The sequence below is a fragment of the Electrophorus electricus genome, chromosome 10 (genome assembly GCF_041902795.1).
Source record: "Electrophorus electricus isolate QZ-2024a chromosome 10, ASM4190279v1, whole genome shotgun sequence".
Classification (NCBI taxonomy): domain Eukaryota; kingdom Metazoa; phylum Chordata; class Actinopteri; order Gymnotiformes; family Gymnotidae; genus Electrophorus; species Electrophorus electricus.
In genome coordinates, this window is record NC_137506.1 from 2620931 (window position 1) to 2632500 (window position 11570).

At 34.4% G+C, this 11570-nt stretch overlaps 1 pseudogene; it reads left to right on the forward strand.

Moving 5' to 3' along the window:
* Window positions 1–308: 308 nt before the first annotated feature.
* Window positions 309–11570, forward strand: part of LOC113590403 (polymeric immunoglobulin receptor-like) — an 18341-nt pseudogene continuing 7079 nt past the window's right edge.

The window sequence follows — 11570 nt, forward strand, 5'->3', positions numbered from 1 at the left end:
TCGGATGCCATCTCAGACCCTTCCTTCATTTAATTCCAGGGGAGAAGTGGACCAGGATAAATATAAATATCATTTATTGTCACCAAGTTGTCTGTCTTGATATCATTCAGATTGTGTTTGTTGCCAATATCATCAAACAAATCACTGTTATTTAAATCCTTCAGGGATCAGCATGAATGTTACTTTCTTTAGTTAAAAATTAAAGATTGTGATTCTGATTTGAATATTTGAGATGATTTAATGGGACTGATTAGTGTGTCAAACCACTACAGTGGGCCTGTCCTGGGCGCCCATCGCACTGCGACAGCATGGCTTTAGACTTAGCAAACAGGAACTGTTTGGATTAATTCAACCACAGTGGCAACAAGACTAAAGAGATGTGAGGAGGCTTCTCAAATAAGCTTCTCACTTTATTCAACATGAATTAGCATTTTATTTTTCTTTTCATCATTTTATGTAAGTTATTTTCTGTGCAATATTACAATACATACATTGTTAGTTTTTTTCATATGTAGCATGTGCACTTTTTAATTCCTTAGCAGAAACAAGAATACTTGTGTTCCATTAACAGTGGCGTTGGGTTGTATATGCAGGCACTGAGAAATGGAATTGGTCACAGAGGCAGTTAACTCTTCAGACTGGAGCATCTGTCAACATCCCATGTCGTTATGATATGAAATATAAACAATATAAGAAATACTGGTGCTGTGAGCGTGCAACAGCATTCAGTTACTGCACGATTATGGCATATGCCAACAATACAAACAAGAAAGTGACAGTAACTGATAATCCAGCTCAGAGTCTCTTTACTGTCACTATGAGGGATCTACAGGAGAGAAACACTGGAGCATATTGGTGTGCAGTGGAGATTTCAGGAATGTTTCAACCAGATGTCAAAACACAGCTATATATCACTGTGAAATCAGGTATTACAAATTCTTTATGAACATTGAATATTCAGTTTAGTGACATTTCTCATATTGCATATATTTCATCCATACATATTCATACAAAAGTGCCTTTCTTTGTTTCCAGCTCCTGCTGTGTCTGTGACCAAGAGCAGAGTGAGTGGAGAGGAGGGGAGCAGTGTCAGTGTCCAGTGTCTCTACAGCGCTGCATATAAGAAGGAGGCGAAGAAGTGGTGCAGATCTATAGACTGGACCTGCTACACAGTGGGGAGGACCAACACATCCCAGAATTCAGCAGTGCAGATCAGTGATGATGGGAAAGGCACCTTCACGGTGTTAATGACTGGACTGAAGAAGACGCTGGCTGGTACTGGTGCTCCGCTGGAGGTCTAGAAGTTCCTGTTCACTTCGACGTCACTGATGCGCTTGCAGGTATAATCACATGTATTGTTTCGTATTTAGTCAATTAAATGGTGTAAAAAATTATTAATGTTGTCTAAGCTTTAAAAGATGGCAACAGTGATTAGAGAAAGAAAATAAATTATGCACAGGGTGAAGTACTAGATCTGGTTTTAGTGTAAGCGAGTCAGTTTTACTTTTTCATATTTGGTCTCTGTTGTGCCCTGAATACGGCACTGAAAAGTGTTCTCACTGATGCCAGAATGTGTCACCGTTCTGATTCTTTTCTCATAGTGACAACAGTGGTGACAGCACCTGACAAAGAGAAAACCAGCATCAGAGAGACGACTCCAGGTACACTAACAAATATTGATCTTTAATTTATGTTGTTATGACACTAATGTACTGGCTCAACGGTCTAAGGCCAAAAGGATGCAATATAAAGGAAAACACAGAGATACAAGATTTGTAATATAATTAAATACTTTAACATTATATATTTTTAAAACTCACAATATCGGGAGCATAAAATCAGTGTGGGTATAAGCCAACATAACAAAGAAAACTCTAAACAACCTCTGGAAACTCACTAACTTCACAAAAAGAAAATAAAGCAAACAAAAAAAATACAACATATCTTCCCTAACCCCCCCACATCCAGACAGGCCCTTCTAAAAGAACCTACTACAGAATATTTAGTACAATCTGATTAGGCCTTACTAAAAGAAGCTACTACAGAATATTTAGTACAATCTGATTAGGCCCTACTAAAAGAAGCTACTACAGAATATTTAGTACAATCTGATTAGGCCTTACTAAAAGAAGCTACTACAGAATATTTAGTACAATCTCATAAAGCCCAACTAAAAGAAGCTACTACAGAATATTTAGTACAATCTCATAAGGCCCTACTAAAAGAAGCTACTACAGAATATTTAGTACAATCTCATAAGGCCCTACTAAAAGAAGCTACTACAGAATATTTAGTACAATCTGATAAGGCCCTAATAAAAGAACCTACTGCAGAATATTTAGTACAATCTCATAAAGCCCTACTAAAAGAAGCTACTACAGAATATTTAGTATAATCTCATAAAGACCAACTAAAAGAAGCTACTACAGAATATGTAGTACAATCTCATAAGGCCCAACTAAAAGAACCTACTACAGAATATTTAGTATAATCTCATAAAGCCCAACTAAAAGAAGCTACTACAGAATATTTAGTACAATCTCATAAGGCCCTACTAAAAGAAGCTACTACAGAATATTTAGTACAATCTCATAAAGCCCTACTAAAAGAATCTACTACAGAATATTTAGTACAATCTCATAAGGCCTTACAAAAATAACCTACTACAGAATATTTAGTATAATCTCATAAAGCCCTATTAAAAGAAGCTACTACAGAATATTTAGTACAATCTCATAAGGCCCTACTAAAAGAAGCTACTACAGAATATTTAGTACAATCTCATAAGGCCCTAATAAAAGAAGCTACTACAGAATATTTAGTACAATCTCATAAAGCCCAAATAAAAGAAGCTACTACAGAATAGTTAGTACAATCTCATAAAGCCCAACTAAAAGAAGCTACTACAGAATATTTAGTACAATCTCATAAAGCCCAACTAAAAGAAGCTACTACAGAATATTTAGTACAATCTCAGAAGGCCCTACTAAAAGAAGCTACTACAGAATATTTAGTACAATCTGATAAGGCCCTAATAAAAGAACCTACTGCAGAATATTTAGTACAATCTCATAAGGCCCTACTAAAAGAAGCTACTACAGAATATTTAGTACAATCTCATAAGGCCCAACTAAAAGAAGCTACTACAGAATATTTAGTACAATCTCATAAGGCCTTACTAAAATAACCTACTACAGAATATTTAGTATAATCTCATAAAGCCCTATTAAAAGAAGCTACTACAGAATATTTAGTACAATCTCATAAGGCCCTACTAAAAGAAGCTACTACAGAATATTTAGTACAATCTCATAAGGCCCTAATAAAAGAAGCTACTACAGAAAATTTAGTACAATCTCATAAGGCCCTACTAAAAGAACCTACTACAGAATATTTAGTACAATCTCATAAGGCCCTACTAAAAGAAGCTACTACAGAATATTTAGTACAATCTCATAAAGCCCAAATAAAAGAAGCTACTACAGAATAGTTAGTACAATCTCATAAAGCCCAACTAAAAGAAGCTACTACAGAATATTTAGTACAATCTCATAAAGCCCAACTAAAAGAAGCTACTACAGAATATTTAGTACAATCTCAGAAGGCCCTACTAAAAGAAGCTACTACAGAATATTTAGTACAATCTGATAAGGCCCTAATAAAAGAACCTACTGCAGAATATTTAGTACAATCTCATAAGGCCCTACTAAAAGAAGCTACTACAGAATATTTAGTACAATCTCATAAGGCCCAACTAAAAGAAGCTACTACAGAATATTTAGTACAATCTCATAAAGCCCTACTAAAAGAAGATACTACAGAATATTTAGTACAATCTCATACGGCCCTACTAAAAGAAGCTACTACAGAATATTTAGTACAATCCCAAAAAGCCCTAATTAAAGAACCTACTGCAGAATATTTAGTACAATCGCATAAGGCCCAACTAATAGAACCTACTACAGAATATTTAGTACAATCTCATAAGGCCTTACTAAAAGAAGCTACTACAGAATATTTAGTACAATCTGATAAAGCCCTAATAAAATAACCTACTGCAGAATATTTAGTACAATCTCATAAAGCCCTACTAAAAGAAGCTACTACAGAATATTTAGTATAATCTCATAAAGCCCTATTAAAAGAAGCTACTACAGAATATTTAGTATAATCTCATAAAGACCAACTAAAAGAAGCTACTACAGAATATGTAGTACAATCTCATAAGGCCCAACTAAAAGAACCTACTACAGAATATTTAGTATAATCTCATAAAGCCCAACTAAAAGAAGCTACTACAGAATATTTAGTACAATCTCATAAGGCCCTACTAAAAGAAGCTACTACAGAATATTTAGTACAATCTCATAAAGCCCAAATAAAAGAAGCTACTACAGAATAGTTAGTACAATCTCATAAAGCCCAACTAAAAGAAGCTACTACAGAATATTTAGTACAATCTCATAAAGCCCAACTAAAAGAAGCTACTACAGAATATTTAGTACAATCTCATAAGGCCCTACTAAAAGAAGCTACTACAGAATATTTAGTACAATCTGATAAGGCCCTAATAAAAGAACCTACTGCAGAATATTTAGTACAATCTCATAAGGCCCTACTAAAAGAAGCTACTACAGAATATTTAGTACAATCTCATAAGGCCCAACTAAAAGAAGCTACTACAGAATATTTAGTACAATCTCATAAAGCCCTACTAAAAGAAGATACTACAGAATATTTAGTACAATCTCATACGGCCCTACTAAAAGAAGCTACTACAGAATATTTAGTACAATCTCATAAAGCCCAACTAAAAGAAGCTACTACAGAATATTTAGTACAATCTCATAAGGCCCTACTAAAAGAAGCTACTACAGAATATTTAGTACAATCTGATAAGGCCCTAATAAAAGAACCTACTGCAGAATATTTAGTACAATCTCATAAGGCCCTACTAAAAGAAGCTACTACAGAATATTTAGTACAATCTCATAAGGCCCAACTAAAAGAAGCTACTACAGAATATTTAGTACAATCTCATAAAGCCCTACTAAAAGAAGATACTACAGAATATTTAGTACAATCTCATACGGCCCTACTAAAAGAAGCTACTACAGAATATTTAGTACAATCCCAAAAAGCCCTAATTAAAGAACCTACTGCAGAATATTTAGTACAATCGCATAAGGCCCAACTAATAGAACCTACTGCAGAATATTTAGTACAATCTCATAAGGCCCATCTAAAAGAAGCTACTACAGAATATTTATTACAATCTCATACGGCCCTACTAAAAGAAGCTACTACAGAATATTTATTACAATCTCCTAAGGCCCTACTAAAAGAAGCTACTACAGAATATTTAGTACAATCTCATAAGGCCCTACTAAAAGAAACTACTACAGAATATTTAGTACAATCCCAAAAAGCCCTAATTAAAGAACCTACTGCAAAATATTTAGTACAATCGCATAAGGCCCAACTAATAGAACCTACTGCAGAATATTTAGTACAATCTCATAAGGCCCATCTAAAAGAAGCTACTACAGAATATTTAGTACAATCTCATACGGCCCTACTAAAAGAAGCTACTACAGAATATTTATTACAATCTCATAAGGCCCTACTAAAAGAAGCTACTACAGAATATTTAGTACAATCTCATAAGGCCCTACTAAAAGAAACTACTACAGAATATTTAGTACAATCCCATAAAGCCCTAATAAAATAACCTATTGCAGAATATTTAGTACAATCTCATAAGGCCCATCTAAAAGAAGCTACTACAGAATATTTAGTACAATCTCATACGGCCCTACTAAAAGAAGCTACTACAGAATATTTATTACAATCTCATAAGGCCCTACTAAAAGAAGCTACTACAGAATATTTAGTACAATCTCATAAGGCCCAACTAAAAGAAGCTACTACAGAATATTTAGTATAATCTGATTAGGCCTTACTAAAAGAAGCTACTACAGAATATTTAGTACAATCTGATTAGGCCCTACTAAAATGGCATATGCCAACAATACAAACAAGAAAGTGACAGTAACTGATAATCCAGCTCAGAGTCTCTTGTCACTATGAGGGATCTACAGGAGAGAAACACTGGAGCATATTGGTGTGCAGTGGAGATTTCAGGACTATTTCAACCAGATGTTAAAGCACAGCGATATATCACTGTGAAATCAGGTATTACAAATTCTTTATGAACATTGAATATTCAGTTTAGTGACATTTCTCATATTGCTTATATTTCATCCCTTCATTTTCATACAAAAGTGCCCTTCTTTGTTTCCAGCTCCTGCTGTGTCTGTGACCAAGAGCAGAGTGAGTGGAGAGGAGGGGAGCAGTGTCAGTGTCCAGTGTCTCTACAGCGCTGCATATAAGAAAGAGGCGAAGAAGTGGTGCAGATCCATAGACTGGACCTGCTACACAGTGGGGAGGACCAACACATCCCAGAATTCAGCAGTGCAGATCAGTGATGATGGGAAAGGCACCTTCACGGTGTTAATGACTGGACTGAAGAAGACGCTGGCTGGTACTGGTGCTCCGCTGGAGGTCTAGAAGTTCCTGTTCACTTCGACGTCACTGATGCGCTTGCAGGTATAATCACATGTATTGTTTCGTATTTAGTCAATTAAATGGTGTAAAAAATTATTAATGTTGTCTAAGCTTTAAAAGATGGCAACAGTGATTAGAGAAAGAAAATAAATTATGCACAGGGTGAAGTACTAGATCTGGTTTTAGTGTAAGCGAGTCAGTTTTACTTTTTCATATTTGGTCTCTGTTGTGCCCTGAATACGGCACTGAAAAGTGTTCTCACTGATGCCAGAATGTGTCACCGTTCTGATTCTTTTCTCATAGTGATAACAGTGGTGACAGCACCTGACAAAGAGAAAACCAGCATCAGAGAGACGACTCCAGGTACACTAACAAATATTGATCTTTAATTTATGTTGTGATGACACTAATGTACTGGCTCAACGGTCTAAGGCCAAAAGGATGCAATATAAAGGAAAACACAGAGATACAAGATTTGTAATATAATTAAATACTTTAACATTATATATTTTTAAAACTCACAATATCGGGAGCATAAAATCAGTGTGGGTATAAGCCAACATAACAAAGAAAACTCTTAACAACCTCTGGAAACTCACTAACTTCACAAAAAGAAAATAAAGCAAACAAAAAAAATACAACATATCTTCCCTAACCCCCCCACATCCAGACAGGCCCTTCTAAAAGAACCTACTACAGAATATTTAGTACAATCTGATAAGGCCCTACTAAAAGAAGCTACTACAGAATATTTAGTACAATCTGATTAGGCCTTACTAAAAGAAGCTACTACAGAATATTTAGTACAATCTGATTAGGCCCTACTAAAAGAAGCTACTACAGAATATTTAGTACAATCTGATTAGGCCTTACTAAAAGAAGCTACTACAGAATATTTAGTACAATCTCATAAAGCCCAACTAAAAGAAGCTACTACAGAATATTTAGTACAATCTCATAAGGCCCTACTAAAAGAAGCTACTACAGAATATTTAGTACAATCTCATAAGGCCCTAATAAAACAACCTACTACAGAATATTTAGTACAATCTCATAAAGCCCAACTAAAAGAAGCTACTACAGAATATTTAGTATAATCTCATAAAGCCCTACTAAAAGAGGCTACTACAGAATATTTAGTATAATCTCATAAAGCCCAACTAAAAGAAGCTACTACAGAATATTTAGTACAATCTCATATGGCCCAACTAAAAGAACCTACTACAGAATATTTAGTATAATCTCATAAAGCCCAACTAAAAGAACCTACTACAGAATATTTAGTACAATCTCATAAGGCCCTAATAAAAGAACCTACTACAGAATATTTAGTACAATCTCATAAAGCCCAACTAAAAGAAGCTACTACAGAATATTTAGTACAATCTCATAAGGCCCTACTAAAAGAAGCTACTACAGAATATTTAGTATAATCTCATAAAGCCCAACTAAAAGAAGCTACTACAGAATATTTAGTACAATCTCATATGGCCCAACTAAAAGAACCTACTACAGAATATTTAGTATAATCTCATAAAGCCCAACTAAAAGAAGCTACTACAGAATATTTAGTACAATCTCATAAAGCCCTAATAAAAGAACCTACTACAGAATATTTAGTACAATCTCATAAAGCCCAACTAAAAGAAGCTACTACAGAATATTTAGTACAATCTCATAAGGCCCTACTAAAAGAAGCTACTACAGAAAATTTAGTATAATCTCATAAAGCCCAACTAAAAGAAGCTACTACAGAATATGTAGTACAATCTCATAAGGCCCAACTAAAAGAACCTACTACAGAATATTTAGTATAATCTCATAAAGCCCAACTAAAAGAAGCTACTACAGAATATTTAGTACAATCTCATAAGGCCCTAATAAAAGAACCTACTACAGAATATTTAGTACAATCTCATAAAGCCCAACTAAAAGAAGCTACTACAGAATATTTAGTACAATCTCATAAAGCCCTACTAAAAGAATCTACTACAGAATATTTAGTACAATCTCATAAGGCCTTACTAAAAGAACCTACTACAGAATATTTAGTATAATTTCATAAAGCCCTATTAAAAGAAGATACTACAGAATATTTAGTACAATCTCATAAGGCCCTACTAAAAGAAGCTACTACAGAATATTTAGTACAATCTGATAAGGCCCTACTAAAAGAACCTACTACAGAATATTTAGTACAATCTCATAAGGCCCTACTAAAAGAAGCTACTACAGAATATTTAGTACAATCTCATAAGGCACTAATAAAAGAACCTACTGCAGAATATTTAGTACAATCTCATAAGGCCCTACTAAAAGAAGCTACTACAGAATATTTAGTACAATCTCATAAGGCCCAACTAAAAGAAGCTACTACAGAATATTTAGTATAATCTCATAAAGCCCTACTAAAAGAAGATACTACAGAATATTTAGTACAATCTCATACGGCCCTACTAAAAGAAGATACTACAGAATATTTAGTACAATCTCATAAAGCCCAACTAAAAGAAGCTACTACAGAATATTTAGTACAATCTCATAAGGCCCTACTAAAAGAAGCTACTACAGAATATTTAGTACAATCCCAAAAAGCCCTAATTAAAGAACCTACTGCAGAATATTTAGTACAATCGCATAAGGCCCAACTAATAGAACCTACTGCAGAATATTTAGTACAATCTCATAAAGCCCAACTAAAAGAAGCTACTACAGAATATTTAGTACAATCTCATAAGGCCCTACTAAAAGAAGCTACTACAGAAAATTTAGTATAATCTCATAAAGCCCAACTAAAAGAAGCTACTACAGAATATGTAGTACAATCTCATAAGGCCCAACTAAAAGAACCTACTACAGAATATTTAGTATAATCTCATAAAGCCCAACTAAAAGAAGCTACTACAGAATATTTAGTACAATCCCATAAAGCCCTAATAAAAGAACCTATTGCAGAATATTTAGTACAATCTCATAAGGCCCTACTAAAAGAAGCTACTACAGAATATTTAGTACAATCTCATAAGGCCCAACTAAAAGAAGCTACTACAGAATATTTAGTATAATCTCATAAGGCCCTACTAAAAGAAGCTACTACAGAATATTTAGTACAATCTCATAAGGCCCAACTAAAAGAACCTACTACAGAATATTTAGTATAATCTCATAAAGCCCTACTAAAAGAAGCTACTACAGAATATTTATCACAATCTCATAAGGCCCTACTAAAAGAAGCTACTGCAGAATATTTAGTACAATCTCATAAAGCCCTACTAAAAGAAGCTACTACAGAATATTTAGTACAATCTCATAAGGCCCTACTAAAAGAAGCTACTGCAGAATATTTAGTACAATCTCATAAAGCCCTACTAAAAGAAGCTACTACAGAATATTTAGTACAATCTCATAAGGCACTAATAAAAGAACCTACTGCAGAATATTTAGTACAATCTCATAAGGCCCTACTAAAAGAAGCTACTACAGAATATTTAGTACAATCTCATAAGGCCCAACTAAAAGAAGCTACTACAGAATATTTAGTATAATCTCATAAGGCCCTACTAAAAGAAGCTACTACAGAATATTTAGTACAATCTCATGAGGCCCTACTAAAAGAAGCTACTACACAATATTTAGTACAATCTCATAAGGCCCTACTAAAAGATGCCATTTATAAGACATGCGTCTACCGTGACCGCATGGAGTTTACCGCTCTAGACACCACTGGGCAACGTCCACTATTATACTGACTGATTTTAACGTACATTTTACAAAACACTAAACACAACTGTGATCACATTTTCCATTTAACAAGAACAGGCAGAGCAAAGCATGCTGTGCTTTCATCAGTGTGCTGTGCACATGGCACATTTTCTTCAACAGTTATTTGTAAAACACTGCATATGAAATTACGACGTACAATGAGCACTGTTTGTACAAAAGAAAAGTCATTTTGGGAATTGCACTTTTGACTATGAAGTTAATATTTTGCATAAGTGTATAAATGTAAGAAACTGGAATATAATTAGTCTTTCAAAGATGAGAAACACAGTCTGCAAACAGGGTGCATAACAATACTGACATCTAAGTAGTGCTGGATAAGTGGTGTTAAAACTCATCAGGTCATCAGATTTACTTTCTCCCATTTTTAGGTTTTGTACAGGGCTCTAGAACACTGGACAATTCTTGTAGTAGTAGGTATACAGATTTTTGATTTATTATTATTTTTTTAATTACATTTAAATGTTGCTGCTTATAAAATTGATTTGTTGATTCTACTCCCCTTAAACAACACCAGTGACTGCAGTTTCCAGCAGTGAGGAAAACACGTAAGTTCAGTCAAGTTTAGATGTTCAACACTTACACAAGGCCTCTTTTAATTGTGGATATAGTGTGTGACTCAGCGTTGAACTGCATTTCATATCTCACACTTTTATTATGGTGGTTGTTTATAGTACTCCAAATGTAGGCATTCATTTCTTGATTAGTAGACTTTTCTTTTGTTTTCTTTTATATGTTGTTTGCTTTTCTGTAAATATCTGCAAATTAATTTCCACAATATCAAACACCACTGATGCTGGTTTCAGTGTGTGAGTGTTTATCTTTGTTATCTTTGTTACATTCTTACTGGACTTCTATCTAGCTAACACCTTAACACCATATTTTCTTTCTGCTTTCTTTGCAAAGTGTCACATTTTCTTCTACAGCAAAATCTCACATGAATGCAAATGGGTGCTAACCCTAACCCTAACCCTAGCCCAGGAACACAAGTAATTGATAATGATGTAATTCATTGCTGATCACTTGTACAGATCTTTCCAGTGTGCATGAAAGCATACATTTGTTGATACATATGTATGGATGAAAACAATGTACTGCCCCTCACCCGTTAGACTCCATATGAGTGTAATTACAGTACATGTACTCTCCTCTGATTCATTCAGTAAGAAATGTGTTAACAAACATGTGCCCACTGCATGGAAGGGAACACGATTGTCTGGAGT